Source organism: Vespula vulgaris, chromosome 3, assembly GCF_905475345.1.
Source record: "Vespula vulgaris chromosome 3, iyVesVulg1.1, whole genome shotgun sequence".
In the NCBI taxonomy this organism is placed as follows: Eukaryota; Metazoa; Arthropoda; class Insecta; order Hymenoptera; family Vespidae; genus Vespula; species Vespula vulgaris.
In genome coordinates, this window is record NC_066588.1 from 4,840,001 (window position 1) to 4,860,045 (window position 20,045).

A 20,045-nucleotide genomic window follows, 5' to 3' on the forward strand; every position below is an offset into this window, starting at 1 on the left:
AAAACACGGTAACCAGGAAAATAAAAATAAATATATAAATGATTGAATTGATCAATCGATCGATTGATTAATACACGAAAGCAAACGAAAGACGCGGAAGGCCTTGACGATTGGATGACTCGAGAAACAATCGATTAATTGTTTCGACGATTTCATTAAACAACAGGATAGACAGGACAGAGTAGAACAGGGCAAACAGGTCAAACAGGCAGACAGGCCTCTCTCCTACCCTCCGCACCCCTTCTTGGCCACCCTCTCTCTCTCTCTCTTTCTCTCTCTCTCTCTCCCTTCCACCCTCTCCCTCCTCCTAATAGAACAGAACGTCGGTAGCAACTGACGTTCATCGGAAACTCGATTAGCGCGTTTCCAAACTTGTTCTCTCAGCGGCGATTCAACTTTCTTGGTACAAGAGGCCGCGGCCGCGCCTTCCGAAGGACGCGATCGGTTCCCGTCACGGTGTGGAAGGTTAAACACATAACTTTTCCCCGTTTCTTAAGTAAGTAAGTAAGTAAGTGAGTGAGTGAGTGAGTGAGTGAGTGAGTGAGTGAGTGAGTAAGTGCTTACGTAAAAATTCTTTGTCTTACTTAAATGAGGAAAGGGAAGGAAAAAAAAAGAGAAAAAGGAAATAAAAAATGTTAACGTGCGCTTGAGGAACTTTAAAGAGAAAAAAAAAAGAAAAAAAAAAGAAGATAATTATATCATTGGATAATATCTGCCTAGACATATTTACGTACTCACATACCTAAGTATGTCTATTAATCGTAAGGTTACCTTACGTGTATAAATACTTACATGTATTCATGTATGTACTTAGTTACTCTTATTACGAGCTGGCATTGATCGGACTATCGTGGTTTGTCCTAACGAATAGTATTAGTTGAATGAATGTCAAAGAGAGAGAGAGAGAAAGAGAGATTTGCAAATTGTTTTTTTTTTATACGTTCTTCTCCCATTTTTTCCTTTCATTTTTTTTTCTTCATCTTTCTGTCGCTTCGCATTTTTAACCGAGTGAAAACTGTGCGTGCCTAACACCCTTTCCCTCCCCCTCTTTTCTCCTCTCTCCTCTCTCTCTCTCTTTTTCTCAAAGAAAAAGAGAACGTAAGTGAGCGTGTACGTAAAACGAGCGTTGAAAGAGATCGATAAACCGATGGCCGATAGTCGATAACCGATAGTAGTGTCGTAACAGGCTCTCTCTCTCTCTCTCTCTCTTTCTCTCTCGTTCAAGAAGACGCGGTCATTCGTATGAAAAATTCTCCTCGTCCACCTGCTGTGTGTCCCTATATCACAGCCTCATTCTCTCTCTCTCTCTCTCTCTCTCTCTCTCTCTTTCTCTCTTTTTCTTTCTTTCTTTCTTTCTGTCCCGAAGTTACTCGCCTACGAAATCCAACAACGTCCCTCGCCTAAGAACAATCCATCCGTAATAGAGTAACGACCATGGAAGTAATACGTATCTATATGTAAGTACATAAAAGTACGAGGCATTAGGCTCGTTAAACTTGCTTCGACTTTGCGTGCCATTTTAGAAGGTACGCGTCGTACAGTTTCGCTTTCTTCAGTTTCTTTCCTTTTTTTTGTCGTTTGTTTTCCTCTTTTTTTTCCTTTTCTTTTTTTCTTTTTTCTTTTTACATAGCTACAGTTATAAACACATCGAGTTACGCGCACGTTTTACGCGTGCACACGTATATCCTGTTTCTTTTTCTTTTGTTCTTCTTTTTTGTTTCTTTTTTTTGCTTCTGATAACAGTAATTAACCGCGCGCACTTCCTTCATTAATTTTGTAAACAGACGAGGATGAATCGTTAATATTTATCATTGATTGAAAAGATATGAACGTAAGTAAGTAACTACGTTTTAATTGTTTTTCTTTTTCTTCTCTCTCTCTCTCTCTCTCTCTCTCTTCTTTTTTTTTTCGTACGATCGTGAACGTTTTTCTTAGTTTCTTTCTTGTTTGTTTTTATTTGTTTATTTTTTTATTTGTTTATTTTGATTTCTCAAGAGCTTTTCTCTCTCTCTCTCTCTCTCTTTTCTATTGCACAGCGACTTTCGCCATGTCGACTCGTTTTTCCATAGAATATTTTTGAAACAGAAAAGAAAGTCCTATTTATTTTTCGTACGTTTATTACGTTTTATCGTTTATTAACCATGACGCGAATAAATATCCTTATATACGTCCATTAATCTATCTCTCTTTCTCTTAACTTTCAAACAAATACGAGGGTCTACTTCTAAGCGATGCCATTTCTAGATATTTCGGTTTCTCACGTGGAATTTTTGAACAAAAGTAAGTTTGAGTTATTTTTTTGTTTGTTTTTCGTACGTGCATCAGTATGACGCGAATAAATATCCCTATATACGTCTATTTATCTCTTTCTCTGTCTCCGTTTCTCTTTCTCTTAACTATCAAATAAATACGACCGTGACTTTTACGCGCGATATCATTTTTAGATATTTCGCTTTCTCTAGAGTAATATTTTGTAACAAGAACAAATTCTATTTATGTATCGTATATTTGTAGTTACTTACGCTGTATCACTTTTCTATCAAAATGCCGCAAGTAAAAATGTTTCTATTTACGTTCCATTAAATCCCTATCTATTCCATTAATCCTTATCTTTCGAATTCGATCTATTTTTTCTTTTTTTTTTGTGTTTCTACGTCTCTCGTTCTTTTAGCTTCCGGACAAACAGGTTCTTAAACGACTAGTCAACCCCACAAGAGATTCTCCCATCCCTTATAATATGTCGTACTCGCGAAAGAGCCATTACGAAAGGACGATGGTTTGCAAGCGGGTAATAGCAGCAAGCAAGGAATTTAATTATCATTTTAGACGGGCGGAGAAAGCAATTATTGGAAATTCAGTTCGTCGGTGATCGGTCGGCAAACGCCGAGCCGGCCAGGCCTATTCGAGAAACTAACGTCGTTATTTCTACTTTATTGCGAGAGAAGCAAGCTCGTTACGAACTTTCTTTCCTGATCGTTGATCATTGTTAACGAAAAGAGATAACGTTGTTTACGTTGGTAGCAAAAGAGACTTTCGATCCTCTTCTATACTTTATCACTATTTCCTTTTATCTTTTCTATCTCTGATCGTCCCAGTGATTTGTCTTTATCGAGAATCTTTCGATAAGTAAATAAATTAATAAATGAATAAATAAATAAATTTATACGACAAGTTCTAGATCGTTCATACTATTTTTTTCTTTTCTTTTTTTATTTTTTTTTTATTCTTTTTTTGATTCAACAAGTTATTCAGGAATATAATGAAAAGATATGGACATTAATCCCATCGATAGTTTGAAAGAGAATTAAAAGAATTAAATATCACGAATATATATGTATATAAATCTAATCGATTGAAACAATCGAAGAAAAAAATAAAAATAAAATAATGTGTATATAAATAAATAAATAAATAAATAAACCGTATCGATAAAATCACTTGGAAAAAAAAATAAATAGAAACAATAAAAAAAAAAAAAAAACAAAATTAAATACGAAAAGTTCTAGATCAGTCGTATTATCTTTCTCTTTTTCGTTCAACAAGTTACACACGAAAAGTGTGTAAAAATAGTGAACAAAAAAAAACAGAGAAAATAAATAAATAAATAAATAAATAAATCCTGCCGATAGAACGAGTTGAGAAGAACAATAATAATAATTAAAAAAAAAAAAGAATAAAAGAGGATAAAAAAAAAGGAAATTAAATACGACAAATTCTAGATGAAAAATCAGTGTAGCATTACCTTTTCACTTATTTTCTTTTGTCCAACAACAATTTACTCAGGCAGATAATGAAAAAAAGAGAGTTATTTCAATCCGTAATATAAACATTCTTTTGTTCTTCATTTTTCATTACGACAAAAAATAAGTTAAAAAAATTGGCTCGATCCGATTGAAAGGGAATTAATCGTAACACCGATCCAAAGATGTCGAGAGATCGGGATAGATAACTCGGAAAAGGATGCTGTTATCCTATGCTCTCGGAACTCGGCAACGTGTTTCGAGAGTTAGTCGATATTCCATTTCCAATGATACATTTCCTCTATCGGTACAAAAGTATCGTGAGGGTTGGTGCGGAGGGAGGGAAGTGGGAGGGGGTAGGTCGATGAAGGGGTAGTGGTTAGGGGGTGGTTGGAGGTTGAGAGTGTGTCGGAGGGTGAGTTTAGGGGGGTAGGACGGTGGCAATATGGAAGATGGAAGAAAATGTATTTTTCCGAGTGGTTTCAATTGTTACATATACATATATAAAGTGTGTGCGCTTATATGAGCGGGTGCGTATGTATTCCTATGTGAGCGGAGTATATATGAATCATATAGATACATATATGAGTATATGAGTGTATGCATGTGTGTAGGTATATATATATCTATGTACAAACGTAGAAGGCCATATATCGGTTCCTGAAGTTTCCGGCTCACTTTTACGTGGAAAAAGAAAATCGTTCGTGTCCCAAAGCCTAGGAGAATATAACGGTGCAACCCCTTCTAGTAAGATACTCCTTCTTCGAGTTTTCTAATACGTACGTGGGCGTATGTATATATATATGTATATATATATATATATGTCTGTATGTATGTATATATAGTAGGTACTATGTACAGGTAGACATGTATGTGAAAAACCGATTGAGAAAATATTCGTGGTAAGGCGAGAGAACGAAGTAGACTGTATTCTTTTTATCTATCTCTTTCTCTCTCTCTCTCTCTCTCTCTGTCTCTATCTCTCTTTCTCTCTTTCTCTCTTTGTCGCTCTCTCGCTCTCTCATTCTCCCTTTTCATCGAATCGATTCTCAACTTGTAGTATTACGTTGTTCTATCGGAAACCATAAAAATAAAAAAATAAAAAAAAAAAAGAAGGAAAACCGAAAAAAAAAGTTGAACGAAGTGAATGACCGAACTACGTGATTTTATGAATGAAAAAAAGAGGAAAAAAAGAACGGGAAACAGAGGAAATAAAATATACGAAAAAATCAAGGGAGACACAAAGAGAAAATCAGAGAGAGAGAGAGAGAGAGAGAGAAGATGGGGAAAAAGAGCGAAAGAAAGGAAGAAAGAAAGAAGGAATGAAAGAAAAAGGCGACAAAGGAAGAAGAAAAGAAAAAGAGTGAACAGAAAAAATGGTCAAAGTTGGGTAAATATCGGTTTCGTTAGAAAATTCGATTGGACAAGTGGATTCTCATGATTACCGTACGCTTTAAAAGAGAAGCAATGTTTCCCGTGTTAAAATAGAGAGAGAGAAAGAGAGACTAGAAAAGAGAGAGAGAAAAATAAAAGAAAAAAGAAAAAAGTGGATAATCCGTAGAGTCGAGTTACACCTCGCAGAAGACTTCGCAGGGTTAGAGAAACGTGGCGGTTCGTTATCGCTTTACTTGGAAAGAGAGAAATAAAGAGAGATAGAGAGACACACACAGAGAGAGAAAGAGAGAGAGAGAAAGTAACGCGAGATTCGCTCGCGTGGCGTTTAAAGCGTCCCACCTTAATGCCTAGTCCTCACTGATTCCACTTAAAATGTAAACTAACTTTAAATCCGCCCTTGGTACCGCACCCCGTGCGCGCTTAAAAGAACGCTAATCCTACGGTTTAAGCTCGCTCCAAGTTTCACGTTAATATCCCAACGACGATGAACAGGAGAAATGGTTAAATTATTGTCTTGTGTGTGTGTGTGTGTGTGTGTTCTAGATATATCTATATACATGATTGTTTATGAGATTTATCTTTTACGAAATTTTAATATTATTGTATATTATATTGTTTTTTTTTTTATTTCATTATCTTCTTTTTTCTTTTTGTTTCAAAGTATCTATTAGAATTGTTATTTTCTTATTTCCTTTTTTTTTTATGTTTCTACAAAAAAAAAAAAAACGAAGTCAACGTGAAGTAAATTTTAATTTCTTTGTCATATTTTGTTTTTATATTATTCTTTTCATCGAAGCAATATGAAATTCTTCGAGAAGATAATTTTTTATTCATTTTGTATGTATTATTGTATAATAAATATTAATTTTGTTAGTTTGATACTATGCGTTTATATGTGTGTGTGTGTGTATGAGCGTGTGCATATAGATTGTTAAATTATATATATTATATTATTATTATTATCATTATTATTATTATTATTATTATTTTAACGTTTAAAAGACTTTTAGTTATAATATAATTATTATCGATGATGATAGCTCTGTATCGTTTGTAGCTTTGTACGATCACGTTCGAGTATCTTTTCGTTTCCAATGTTTGATGTTTATTATTATATAGAAATATCGATTTCCGAATGAATGAATGAATAAATAAATAAATAAGAAATCTAATCTAGAGATAGCGTGTAATCGTATAAAAATCGTTCGCTGATACGTTTCGTTGTAACAAAAATCAACGTTGTTTCGTATTACATACCTACAAATGGAAATTCGATATACATAGGTTAAATATCATTTTGTTCGAAACTCGATTGATCAAACTCGCTCGAATATACATATCCGATTAAATAATTTAATTTGTTACTCATCGTTGTAACAAAGTTTTCTATCTCTTTTTTCTTTTTTTTTTTTTTGAAATCGTTTCTTTATCAATTGTACGATTATTAAATGACGATTACGGATAATTATTATTTAACAAAATCAAAGAGTATAACGAAAATTCTTGGTCGTTTAAATTGTAATGCAATTTAGACCGATTCGAAATGGTTTTACTCGTAAATCGATGCTGCTTCATTTAAAAATAAAAAAGAACAGCAATTCATCGTTCCAATCTTTTTCTATATTTCCTTCTCCTTTCTATTCCTGTTCTCCATACTCCATCTCTATTTCTCTTCTTTTTTTTTTCTTTCTTTCTTTTTATCTTTTACACGTACGAATAGCAAAGCTAGACATCGAAGCTTTCGCCGAAGGAATCAAACGAGTTTTCTCTTCGGTATCATAGTGTTCTTCTTCTTCATCTTCTTTTTTTTCATCGTCATCTTCTTCCTCTTCTTTTTCTTCTTCTTTTCTTTTTTCTTGCGTGAAACGTGCTCGTACGAAGGAAAAAGTCGACTCTAGTTTTTCCAGCGAGAAAACTCTCAGTCGAGAAATCCGGCGAAACGTTAGGAGTCCGACTGTCGGAAATGAGATGACGGCTCTGCTTTTCGAACGCGATGAGATTTTCCAAAGTAACTACATACGTATTTAGATGGTTAATGTACAGAAAGAAACAGAAAGAGAGAAAGAGAGAGAGAGAGATAGAGAGAGAGGGAGGTAGAGTTACATTTATTTTCTAAACGTCAGAACGAATTTATAATTTTGTTTTAATTTTTATCGAATGTGACATAAAAGTGGCAGAAAAAGAGAAAGAGAGAGGGAGAGAGAGGGAGAGAAAGAGAGAGAGAGAGAGAAAGAGAGGAAGGGAGTTAAATTTAATTTCTAAATTTTCAAACAAAGTAGAATAACAGTTTATAATTTTGTTTAAATTTTAATCGAATACGATATAATAGCGACGGGTGAAAGGAATAGAAAGAGAGAGAGAGAGGGAGTTAAATTTATATTCTAAATTCTGAAAAGAAGTTTATATAATATATTATAATTTTTTTCTGAATTTTTATCAAGCATGATATAAGAGTGACAGAGAAAGAGAGAGGAAGTTAAATTTACTTACTAAATTCCAAAAAGAAGTTTATGCAATAATTTATAATTTTTTTCTAAATTCTTATTCAAGCACGACATAAGGTTGGCAGAGATAGAGATAGAGAGAGAGAGAGAGAGAAATTTATTTTCTAAATTTTTATGCTAAGTAATACAATAATACATGTATATTTCTTTTTGATAAATTTTTATTAAACGCAATTAAAATGATATATACCGAATATATGATTTTAAACAATACATCGAAATATTTCTGATTCCATTAGTTTTCTAAACAGATATTTCAAATTAAAAATAGATTTCGAAGGAAAAAATATAATACTTATTTGCGGCTATTTAAAAAAAAAAAAATCTCCTGTTATTACGATCCGAGAGTCATAATATTTATTTATTTATTTTCTTTTGAAGATAAAAAAATCGATATTTTAAGTCTATATTTTCGAGCAATATATTCTCGAGTCAATTTTATATCGTCGATGTTAAATTACTTGTCGACGATTCATGACGAATGAGAAAAATAGAAAAAATTGTTTTCTGCGCGCGCACACACACACACACACACAAGCGTAAAAATTCTCTAACAAATATAACAAATACGTAAATAATAATCGATTAATAATTATAGAATTTCCTCTTGTCCCATTACTCCTTCGGCCAATTGAACGAACAAATGAAATTTGAACATTAATTTAATTAAAAATTATTAATTATTGTTTCTACGTATATTACAAAAAAATACACACACATATACATTATATATCGGAGTAAGGATTTTCTATTGGTAAGCGAGGTGTAGTGGAGGATAAGAAAGAAAGAAAAAAAAAAAAGAAAAAGAAAAGAAAAGAAAAAAAAAACGATGTCGGGATAAGCCGTACAGTTATTGAACTCGGCTCGTGCAGTTATTGGAACCTTCCCGACTTCCTTCGTAGTAGTTCCGTTCTCGGACGAGAAGTTAAGGGAGCCTTCGAGAAAAGCTAGGGAGAGAAAAATGAAGGCTCGGCGATAACGCCAGCTTCAATTTTCTACTTGGAATTTAACGAATTTTTCGACATAAAAATTGATATAACGAAACAATTCGTTAAAGAATGTCCTTTTTTTCTATTTTCTTTCGTTTCTCTTTCCTTTTTTTTCTTTTTCTCCTTTTTCTTTTCTTTTTTTTTTCTTTTAACCTGAAAATTTCTATCGGGAAAAATTCTTGCCCATTTATATCTGATAAAAAAAGAAAAAAGAACAAAAAGAGAGGAAAGAAGAAAGAGAAGAAGAAAAAATGTCGAGAGAAAAATTTTATCGAGAGAATAATTTCTTCTTTCTTCTTTTTTTTTTCTGAGGGGGAGAGAAAAGAACCTTATGAAAATTATTAACCGACGTTAAATGACTCTTTATGCAATCGTCTATCGTTACGCACACACGCGTTCGATAATTTAGTTATGAAATATTACGATTATATTAACGAGTAACGAATAAACTTTCGATTAAAATGATATGGGAAACAAAAATAAAAATAAACCAAAAAAAATAAGAAATACGTAATATCATCAGTAAAAACACAGACACGGTAATATCTTTTTCATTTATCGTATTTCGTTCTGAAGAAAATTGAAAGAGAAATAGAAAAAAAAAAGGAAAGAGCAAAAAGAAAAAAAAAGAAAAAAAGAAAAGAAAAGAAAAAGAAATCCAACGATATACGTCCAAAGAAGGAAGGTTACAATAAATATTTCAAAAAGCTTTATATTTATAAAACGTATATTCCCGCGTATCCGAAGACTTCGACGGATCGAAAGGAATTGAAAAAAAAAAAAAAAAAATTGAACGATCCGATACGGAACGATATCGTAGAGATAAAAACAAAAAAAAATGAACGTCTCGAATTTCTTTTCTTTTCTTTTTTTTTTTTCTATTTTCTTCTCCTCTCGGACGAGTTTCTCTCGTGCTTCGTGAAAATTTCAAATCGTCGGTATATTCGGAGAGACAAGAAAGAAGTTTCTTTTCGCAGTATTGCTTATATTTTCAATGTTACACGTTTCGATCTTTCTCTCTTTCATTCTCTTTCTCTTTCTATCTATTTATCCGTCTTTATCCTTTCGTTCGACCAGACAGTATTTAGTAGAAGGTTCCGCCATTTTGAAAGAAAATGCTGGTCATTGTTTTGTTTCAATTCGTGCGGCTAATTGCGAATACGTTTCTATCAGAGAAACGTAGAAGAGAGAAGAAGACGAAAGGCTTGTGAAAAAGAGAGCGTGGCCTGGAGCCATCAAACTCTTTCATCTAGAAGCCATTGTTCTCTGAAATCTCTCTTTCTCTCTTTCTTTCTTTCTCTTTCTTTCTTTCTGACTGTCTATCTATCTATCTATCTATCTATCTATCTATCTATCTATCTATCTATCTATCTATCTATCTATCTATCTATCTTTCTATCTATCTATCTATCTTTCTATCTTTCTATTTCTTTCACTCTCTTCTTTATCTTCTCTCCTTCGACTTGACCGTTCTCCATTTTTTTTTTATTCTGAATGATCTTTTTCTTCTTCTTATTTTTCTTCTTCATCTTGTTTTTCTTCTTACATCCTCTTTCTTTTCTCTATGACTTTTACTTCGGTCTTTCTTCTTTCTTTTTTCGTTCTTTCTTTCTTTTCTTTTTTCTTTTTTTTCGGAACGAAACGTTACGATCTTACACGAGAGTAGTTTGTTTAATGTCAGGTCTCGTTTGAAATGACCTGTTAGTTGTTAGACACCCGTGTCGTTTCCGATCCATACTATACGTAAGCGCAAGCGTGCATAATAAAATTCTAACGAGTCACGGATAAATGGGGTCACGTTTCTTCGGGTCAACTTGGTACCTTTAAAGGTGTACGGAATCTTTTATGAAAGAAACGATATCTCTCTTGTAGAATGAATATTTAAAGAAATGTGTAACGCTTTGGTCGGTGTTACGTACGTTCTCTCTTTGTTTCTTTGTTTCTTTCTTTTTTTTTTTAATTCATTAATTTTTCTGTTTTTCTTTCTCTTTTTTTTTTTGTTCTTTTCTGTATTTCTTTCTCTTCTCCTTTTTTGTTTCTTTTCCCTTGAAAATAACAAACCATCCGAGGTTCTCGACGTTTGTAAGAAGTAGCTCCTTCGTTTTCGTAGCTTCTTATTTTTTCTTTTCCTTTGCTTTCTTTCTTTTCTTTTCTTTCTTTCCTTTTTTTTTTCTTCAATTCTCATTCCCTGCTTTCTTTAATCCTGGAAATTCAGACAACAAAGTTTCCGAAATCTTTCACCAGTAAAAAGAAATTCGCGTAAATTTGAGAAATAACACGTATGAATGTTAAGAAACGATTCGATTTAATACACTCGTATGATTATAATTATTATTTTAATATTTTTTTCTCTGTTATTTTTTTCTTATTTCTTTTTATATTTGTATCTTTCTTTTCTTTTCTTTTTACATACACTTTTGAATTTTACAAATTTAGATAAGTTAACGATTGACCATAATACGTCCCTTCGAAGATTTTGATGTTCTCGGCTATCAGCTTGTCAGTTTCTAACGGGTCGAGTACCGATCCATAAATCACACGATTCTCCTGCTCCATTATAGTTAAAGCCAACGTATATCTTGTCTCCACACCCTCTCACTCTCTCTCTCTCTCTTTTACTACCCCTCTCAAGTTTGGCCTTCCAGTCCGTAGCCGACACTTCGCAGCGTCTCCATCGTACCAATGATTTTCGAGTGTACGTCAATCTCTCTATCTCTCTCTCTCTCTCTCTCTCTCTCTCTCTCTCTCTCTCTCTCTCTATCCATCTATCTATCTCCATCTCTCTCTGTCTTCTGTTTCTGATATGTCCTCGCATATCGAAATAACGACCCTTGACCGATAAGAAATACTAATTATATCTCAGATAATTCATCGAAGTCCTTCTTTCTAAATTTAATAAAAAACAAAATTTGTTCCTACAATTAAATTAAAATAAATTAAAAATTTTATTATTTCCCTAACGATACCACTGTGTCAATAGATTTGAAGATTCCTTTCGAACTTTCTTCATCATTTTTTTACGACCTTATTCGTCGATAATCTTTCACGATTTTACCGTTCGCTCTTTTTTTTTTTTTACCGTCAACTCGTCTGAAAACCCTTTAATTTGGAAAAAAAATTTTTCAAACGATTTCTTTTTTATTCTCATCGAATAACTGTCACTTTTATGCTCGACGTTACGTAAGATCGAATTGTTTGGATTCTCTCTCTCTTTCTCGTTCTGAATTTCTCGTCGATTCTTCAAGAAAGTTGTTTGCCGAAGTTCGTTGGCTCTATCATCGAGGTTAAACAACTCGAAGGTACGTTCGTTGGGCGGAATAATAGTTCGCTCATTTCTTACCAGATTTATTTTCACTTTATATAAAATATTTCCGACGAGACGGTGATGGCGTATAGTAATGGTGGTTGTGGGTAGGTTGGTAGGTACGTACGTAGGTAGATATGTAGGTAGATAGACAGAAAGAGAAAGAGAAAGAGAAAGAGCTAGAGATAGATAGAGATAGAGAGAGAGAGAGAGAGAGAGAAAGAGGAGGAGAGGATTGTGCTATGCCTTTCGTAGCTACCTGCTATTATTACGCATCGCCGAACGGATCCGTAATTGGATGGAACCCATTGGCTGAACCTGATGGATTCTGCGGTTTTGCTTCAGCGAGTATTAATATTGCGGCATTCAAATTGCTCGTTAGCGTGATCGACACGAATGCGTTTTCTTACGAACGAATATCTAGGGAGAACAATTCTATATTCCGTCGGTTACTCATTCGTTTTGTTCAATTAAAATTATAACATATGTGTAGGTACGTATATATCTTCGCTGAAGATACACGCATGAGAATTGTATGAGATAAGGGAGAAGAAGGAGAAGTAAGAGAGAGGAAAAAGAAAAAGAAGAAGAAGAAAATAAGAGAAAAAAATAAAAGGAGAGAGAGAGAGAGAGAGAGAGACACCTCGTTTACAACCCATCCTCTTCCCCATCCCCATACATAATCCCATCGACAACGACGATAAAAATTCGATGATGGAAAGATGCACGTCGACGTGAGAGACGAGATGGAAATATCGAATTTGGTGGGTGGTGGGTGGCGGATGGGGAAGTGGGTGGCCATGGAGGATAGGCTGGATCAAGGATCTTCGTTATTCGATGACAATTTCGAAAATCGTTCAAATTCGAAATTGAATCTTGTTGGCGTATTAGGCAATGTTGCGACGTTGCTAGTTGCGAATCAACGTGGATACACGAATTCGTGAAATGCAAAGCGTATACATATATGTATAAACAGACAACGAAGAGGAAGGGAGAGAGAGAGAGAGAGAGAGAGATAGAGACAGGTAGATGGAGAATTTGATGTCCCAGAAGGGATATCACGAGTGGAGAAATTCGTGGGTGACATTTGAGGTCGAGAATCGTACTTGCCATTCGTCTTACGAATCTCATGTCAGTCATCTCTCTATCTCTATCTCTCTCTGTCTCTCTGTGTCTCTCTTTCTCTGCCTATCTCTATCTCTATTTCTCTCTCTCTCTCTCTTTCTTCCTTCGTCTTTCTCTCTCTCTCTCTCTCTCTCTCTCTCTCTCTTTCACATATACACACACACTTTCTCCATCCATCTATCTATTTCTCTGTCGTTCTCCGTTTATCCAACAGACGGTGCGGTAATTAAACCGGAGTTAATTCCTGTTGTGTCATGCGCCACTCGGATGGTAATTAGCATCGATTCTCATTCCGCGCGTTTGCCTCGTTGAAAGTTTTCCGGAATGCCATAAGGGGATGGAGTAGAGGGTTACGAAGAGGAAAGCCTTGTTTTCGACTTACGATCCACATCCTTTACTCTCATCACGTGTCTTTCTTGTTCTATTAAAGTAAAGTAACATATATATATATATATATATATATATATATATATATATATATGTATATATGTGTATATGTATGTATGTATGTACGTGTACATGTAATACGTATTTTAACGAAGAATAATCATTTCTGTCTTCGTTGGTATTTTCGTTTCTATATTATGGTTATGTGGCTCTAATGAAAATATCAAAACGTTACATTCGTTAAATAAGCAACATTAAATATTGTTCTTTGAAGTCGTTCAAAACGAGATTAGATTTTCTCTCGTGTCGTTAAACGATATATCATATTTTATGTATTTACATATACATCGGTCTGAGAAATAATTTAGAAATGAAGATTTGACGATGATACCCTTTCCTCTATCCTGTAATCTATCCATTTCGGTCACTAAGATACTACGGATATATATATATGTTTTTTCTTTTTTACGAATTTTCAATTTCACAATCTGAATATGTAGCTTTTATACAGTTTGATAAAAAAAGAAAGGAAAAGATATCCTAAAAACCCTTAAAAAAAAAAAGAGAAGAAAAAGGAAGAACAAAAACAATAAAAGAGAAGTAGTAATAGATTTTTCAGATAGATCTAGAAACTTTCAGCCGACCTAAGGACTTTTCATCATATATGTATTTACATTTTTCTCTATTTATCAATATGTATATTCCATACATACATACTTACGTATATCCTAGGAATTTGTATAATATATGTATCTATACATATAAGTATGTATGTATGTATCTACGTTATAGTTTAAATGACCAGAGATTGAAATGTATGTATCTACTCCCCATCAGTGATTCTGTTTCATTCCCTAGTCACTAGCGCGAAAGCCGGAATACCGAAAATGCGATGGTAACCGAGAGGGGGATGTGAGTGAGTAGGGTGGAAGAGAGAAGGGTGATTGGGTGAAATGAGAGAGAGAGAAAGAGAGAGACAGACAGACAGACAGAGAGAGAGAGAGAGAGAGAGAGAGAGAGAGAGAGAGAGAGAGAGAGAGAGAGAGAGAGAGAGAGAGAGAGAGAGAGAGAGAGAGAGAGAGAGAGAGAGAGAGAGAGAAAGCACTTTCAGATGAGTTTGAAGCCAAGCGAACCGATAACAGAGACACGCACAATCGAATGCATTTACATCGATACGAAACTTCTCTCTTCGCTTCGTCTACCTAGCTACACCCTTATATACGCGTATTCGTGAAATCAAACTCTGGCCTCGTTCATCTTTGAACTCTCATGGAGATCGAACTGTAGTATACGTGTTTGTATGTATTTGTATATATGTGCGAGTATACTATATGCTTGCTTATGTATGTATTTGTCTATATTTGTGTGCGTTTGTGGTTATATTTCAGATTACGTTTCAAAACTAGTTCGAGATCCGTACTCGACTACGAATGTACAATCTAAGAAACAGACGGATATTTGCTTATACATATATTTTTGGTATTTCGATTTAAAGAAATTAATTAATGCTAGGTTATTCGATTCATTGTTCTTTCTTTTTTTTTTGTTTTGTATATATATGTATATGTATGAATATTTTTATTTATTATACTTAAGAAACTAATCGTTAATCGATTAATTATTGCCAAACGATTCGATTCATTTTAATTTTTTTATTTTCTTCTTCTAGTAGAAATATTTGAAAGATAATAATTATTCCTAGGATATTCATTGACATCATTGACAAATTTTTGATTAACACGAGATTTTTCACGCAGGAAATGACGACCTTATCAAATAACAATAACTGTTCATTCAACGTCGATATATAATTTATAAAAATTACTATACATATATATATATAAATATATAACTTAATAAATAATCGTCGCTTTATGAAATACATAGTCAACCAGGTTGCTCGTATACTAGTCGAAATGATTTCGCGTCAGAACGTGTCCTGTTACCAAGACGATCAATTTTTTAATTTCAACCTTACTCGTTGCCGAACTGAAAATCGTTATAACCGGCGCTAGTCGCGCATTAAAAATCGTCGGTTTATGACGTGTCCCACCATGATAGAGAAAAAGAAAGAGAGAGAGAGAGAGAGTGTGAGAGAGAGAAAGAGACAGAGAAAGAGAGAGAGAGAGAGAGAGAGAGAGAGAGAGAGAGAGAGAATGTGTTAGTAAGCGAAGGCGCCGGAGCATGGAAATTCGCGGAAATTGCACGGGCAGCTCCGCGAGTCGGGTAAGCTAACTCCTGGTATTAGCGTCATAAATCTCGCTTATAATACCCGATAGGAACAGGACTTAATCCTGAAAGCCACGTAAACTGGAATACACGATCACGTTCCTGTAATTTCGATACCACCTGATAGAAAGAGAAAGAGCAAAAGAAAGAAAGGGAGAGAAAGAGAGAGAGAGAGAGAGAGAGAGAGAGAGAGAGTGAGTGTGTGTGTACATACACAATATTTTTATACAACGCCGAAACACGTTGATACACTCCTACGCTATTCTAAAACAAGCGACATTATCTGTTGAATATCGATATTACAACTCACAGGTATCGAGATCAGACGCACGTCAATTATATTTTACATTAAATGTTTATTACGCCGAAAATAATTTTGTTACGTCGATCGAGTACGTTATAATACGAGAGATAACGAGGAAACGAGGTCGTAATATAATTAATCGATTTGAAAATTTGTTTCTATTTCCAGCAATTTCTTTTTCTTTTTATTTATTTGCTACGATTTTTAATAATCCTTTTTTTTTCTCTTTCTCTTCTTCGCGCTTATTTAAATAAACGACTACGAAAATTGTATCGAAGTTTATCCTTTTTCTTTTCTCTTTTTTTTTTTTTGTAATATACGCATATACTCTCATGAGTGTGCTTTTTTGTTTCCAGTGCAGGAGAATTTATTATAAAATGGATATGTCATTACATGACGATACGTATATGTGTGTAACACGAGAGTGAATTCATCGAAGATTTCGCTCGTATATGTAGCTACTTGAAAATCTCACGAGAAGGGTAGCAAGAACTGTGAAAGAGAATTCGAAAGGGACTAGACGATTCGTGAAAAGGGCTCCGGGCACTCCCTTGGCTGGTTCGACTTGGATATCAAGTATCCTGGCTTATCCAGACCCTTTTCTAATACGAAAGATCGAGTGTGCGTGTTCCTGTCTGTATGCGTCTGTGCGTATCTATATTTATATCTGTGTTTGTGTCTCTATCCGTATATATGTGTATATGTGTATATGAGAGAAAGAGAGAGATAGAGAGAGATAGAGAGAAAGAGAGATGGAGTCTTCTTCCAAGCAGGATAACAGTGAATGTGGAAATGGAAAATTCGAAGGGTTGACTACGACGAGTGGAAAATGAAAATGCCTCTGGGTGCAAAAACCCGGTAACGAGGCATCGAAGACGTTTGATGCTTTGCAAATCGGAAAGATTATGCCAGCAGTTTGAGAGAGAAGACGAGAGGAGTAAAAAGGGTGAGAAAAGGGATTGAAAGGGGGAAGATCGTAGACGAATAATAGCGAAATGATTCGTTCGAAATTCAAAGGTTTCGAATCTACAAAAAATTTCTCTCGATTATAATTATTTTTTGCACTTCTTTTTTTGTCCCTCTGTCTGTTTGTCTGTCTATCCGTCTGTCTCTCTTTCTTTCTCTTTTTCTTTCTCTTCTTCTCTTTCCCTCTTTCTCACTTTTTTCGTTCGTTCGTTCGTTCGTTCGTTCGTTCGTTCGTTGATTTATTTTTTGTCTTTTTTTTCTTCATTTTTTTCTCGTTTCTCGTGTTTTTTTCCTCCCTTTTTCTTTTTTCAAAAATCTTCCCGAAAATCTATTTGATTTATTCTTTTCTTTTTTTTTTGTACTCGAACGATTTGCTTCGATCTTTCGTATTAAGGTACGTCGTATTTTCGAAAATATCTTGGTGATTCAGCATTTCACGAAATTGCAAGCGAGTCTTTTTTCTTTTTTCTTATTTCTTCTTTCTCCAATATACGTGTGTACATATACAATACATATATACACACATATATGCATATATATATATATATGTATGTATATGTACTTGGAATCTTGATTTCCTTTTTTCTTCAATATATATGTATATGTATATATCTACGTACATAGGTATATATACAGTGTGTGTGTGTGTATGCGCGTGTGTATATATTTGGAATCTTGACCTTCCTCTTTCGTGTTTGGTCACGACAATGCAACCACAAAGTGTTATGACCGTAAATGTAGCTTCGGCGATCACGACATACGAATTTGTAAAAGCTTTTATCTTGATAAATGAAAATCGACCGATATTTTGTAGGTAAATATATATAATATTTCGTGGATTATAGTGAATCGAGAAAAGTCAAGAAGGTCGTAGATCTTTATTTGATACATCGAATTTTCATTTTTCCAATCTTTGATAAAACCATTCGTACGATTTGTAGTTTTCTTCTTAGAAGGAATTAAAAGAAAAAAGAAGAGGAAAGGAAAGGAAATAAGAAAAAAGAAATAAAGAGAAAATAAATACATAAACAAATACAAACTAATAAAAAGGAAAGGAAAAGATAGAACGGAAAAAGGATAGTACGGATTTTATTTCTTTTTAACTATTAAGCCTTGAAAAAGGAAACGAAAAAGAGGTAGTCGATTCTCGTTACCCATTTTCTTTTTCTTCCCTTTTTTCTCCTTTTTTTGTATTCTTTTTTTTTGCTTTCGCGTTGAAAATGAAGTAATGAGATGGATCGGTGTTCTAACAAGAAAGGAAGAACGATATCTTCTCTGACCTTTGACATGATCATGATAATGAGGTTGCGTCTGGGTATTACCTTTCAAACGTGTAGCAGAGATAGAAAAATGGAAAGAAAGAAATCAGAAAAAAGTAAGAATGAAAGAAAGAAAGAAAGAAAGAAAGAAGTAAAGAAAAAAAAAAGAAAAGAGGAAAAGATTATCGAATTCGAATAGATACATACATACATACATACATACATACATATACATATACATATATATATATATATATATATATGTAGTGAGAGAGAGATGGTTCATTACCTTTGGCGATACGAAATCTTCAATTCGACGATAATAATCGAAAAATCTGCGCATTTGCTAAATGTTTCTCTCGAAGAACTTTGAAGTCTTTGTACTGTAGAGAAAAAGAGATAGAAAATAGTTCTTTATATATATATATATATATATTTCTTTCTATCTCTCTTGATCTTGTTCTCGCTCTTGTTCTCGTTCTTTCTTTCCAGCTTAGATCGTTGTATGCAAAGAACTCGTCCGACGTTTCTCTTCGAAATTTATGAGACGAGAAGAAATCTCTAATGGGGTTGGATCTACCCCCTAAACGAGCTACCGATCTTTCTCTTTCTCTCTTCCTTGCTTCTCTCGTTCTTTTCTTTCTTCTTAACCCGTTTCATTGCTCGACGTTGAGTCAGGAAGCTGTGGGTTGGGATTGGGTGGAAGTGAAGGGGTGATGGAAAAGAAGAGTGAGCGCGGAAGTAAATTTCGTCTAATTAACATTTTTATTTATTTTCGGATAGCCTCGGGCTATCTCTTCCTTCTTTTTCCCTTTAATTTTGTTCGAGTTAATTGTGTATGTACAGTTAAAGACCAAACGAGAGATTTACGTCTATATAAATTATATATATATATATTTTTTCTCTTTATTCTTTCTTTTTTCTTTGTTTGAAGACGTTTGAATTAGAATATTTATACATACGCATGTATATTTTTTGATCTTTAATATTTGATATTTCTTTAACATTTGAATATTTATTTTGAAGACAAATTTTGTTTTACTATATTTTTCATTAAAAATCACTATTGTGAATCTATTAATGCGTTTCAATTAAAATGCTTCGCATTGTATATATATACATACATACATACATATATACATACAAATATGCGAAAAGAACACGGATAGAGAAATTCCGGTAATATATGTATGTACGTATATATGTACATAGTCTACGTTCACGGAAGTGAACGATTAGATAATTACTCAACGTCGAGGAAGCTGCAATTTCTACCTTCTCTCTCTCTCTCTCTCTCTTTCTCTCTTTCTCTTTCTCTATCATTCCCTTTTTCTTTTCTTCGGTTAGTTGAAGTTTCGTCGGTTGATGGTAGTAGTAGTATTAGTAATAGTAATAGCAGTAATAGTAGTAGTAGTAGTAGACCAACCGAAAAGTCGCTACGGTTCTTTTTTCAACGAATACCATTGTGCCTTTCTAGCCTTTTCAGAACTTAATTAGAATTGCGGGAGAAAGGAGTTAGTTTACTCTCCTCCGCCTTGATTTGCTCCTTTTCCCCTTCTAGAAACGAAACGTCGATTTACGAGCTCTGAACGTTGGATAAGCTGCACCAAGAGGGAAAGGCATTTTCTCTCTCTCTCTCTCTCTCTCGTTATCTCTCTCTCTCTCTCTCGTTATCTCTCTCTCTCTCTCTGTCTATCTGTCTGTCTGTCTTTCTTTAACGTATATACACGTTTATTCTCTTTCTTTTTTCATATTGCAATGACCAACGTGGAAGTGACGGTTTGCTACGACGAGAATTACTTAATTCCCGTTTTGTATGGAACGTACGAACAACATATCTCTC

The 20,045-nt window shown here is 34.1% G+C and overlaps 1 protein-coding gene across 1 annotated transcript in view; it reads right to left on the reverse strand.

The window, feature by feature from the left end:
- LOC127062415 (poly(rC)-binding protein 3) overlaps window positions 1-20,045 on the reverse strand; it is a 195,488-nt gene that overhangs the window by 74,107 nt on the left and 101,336 nt on the right. The window lies entirely within an intron of this gene.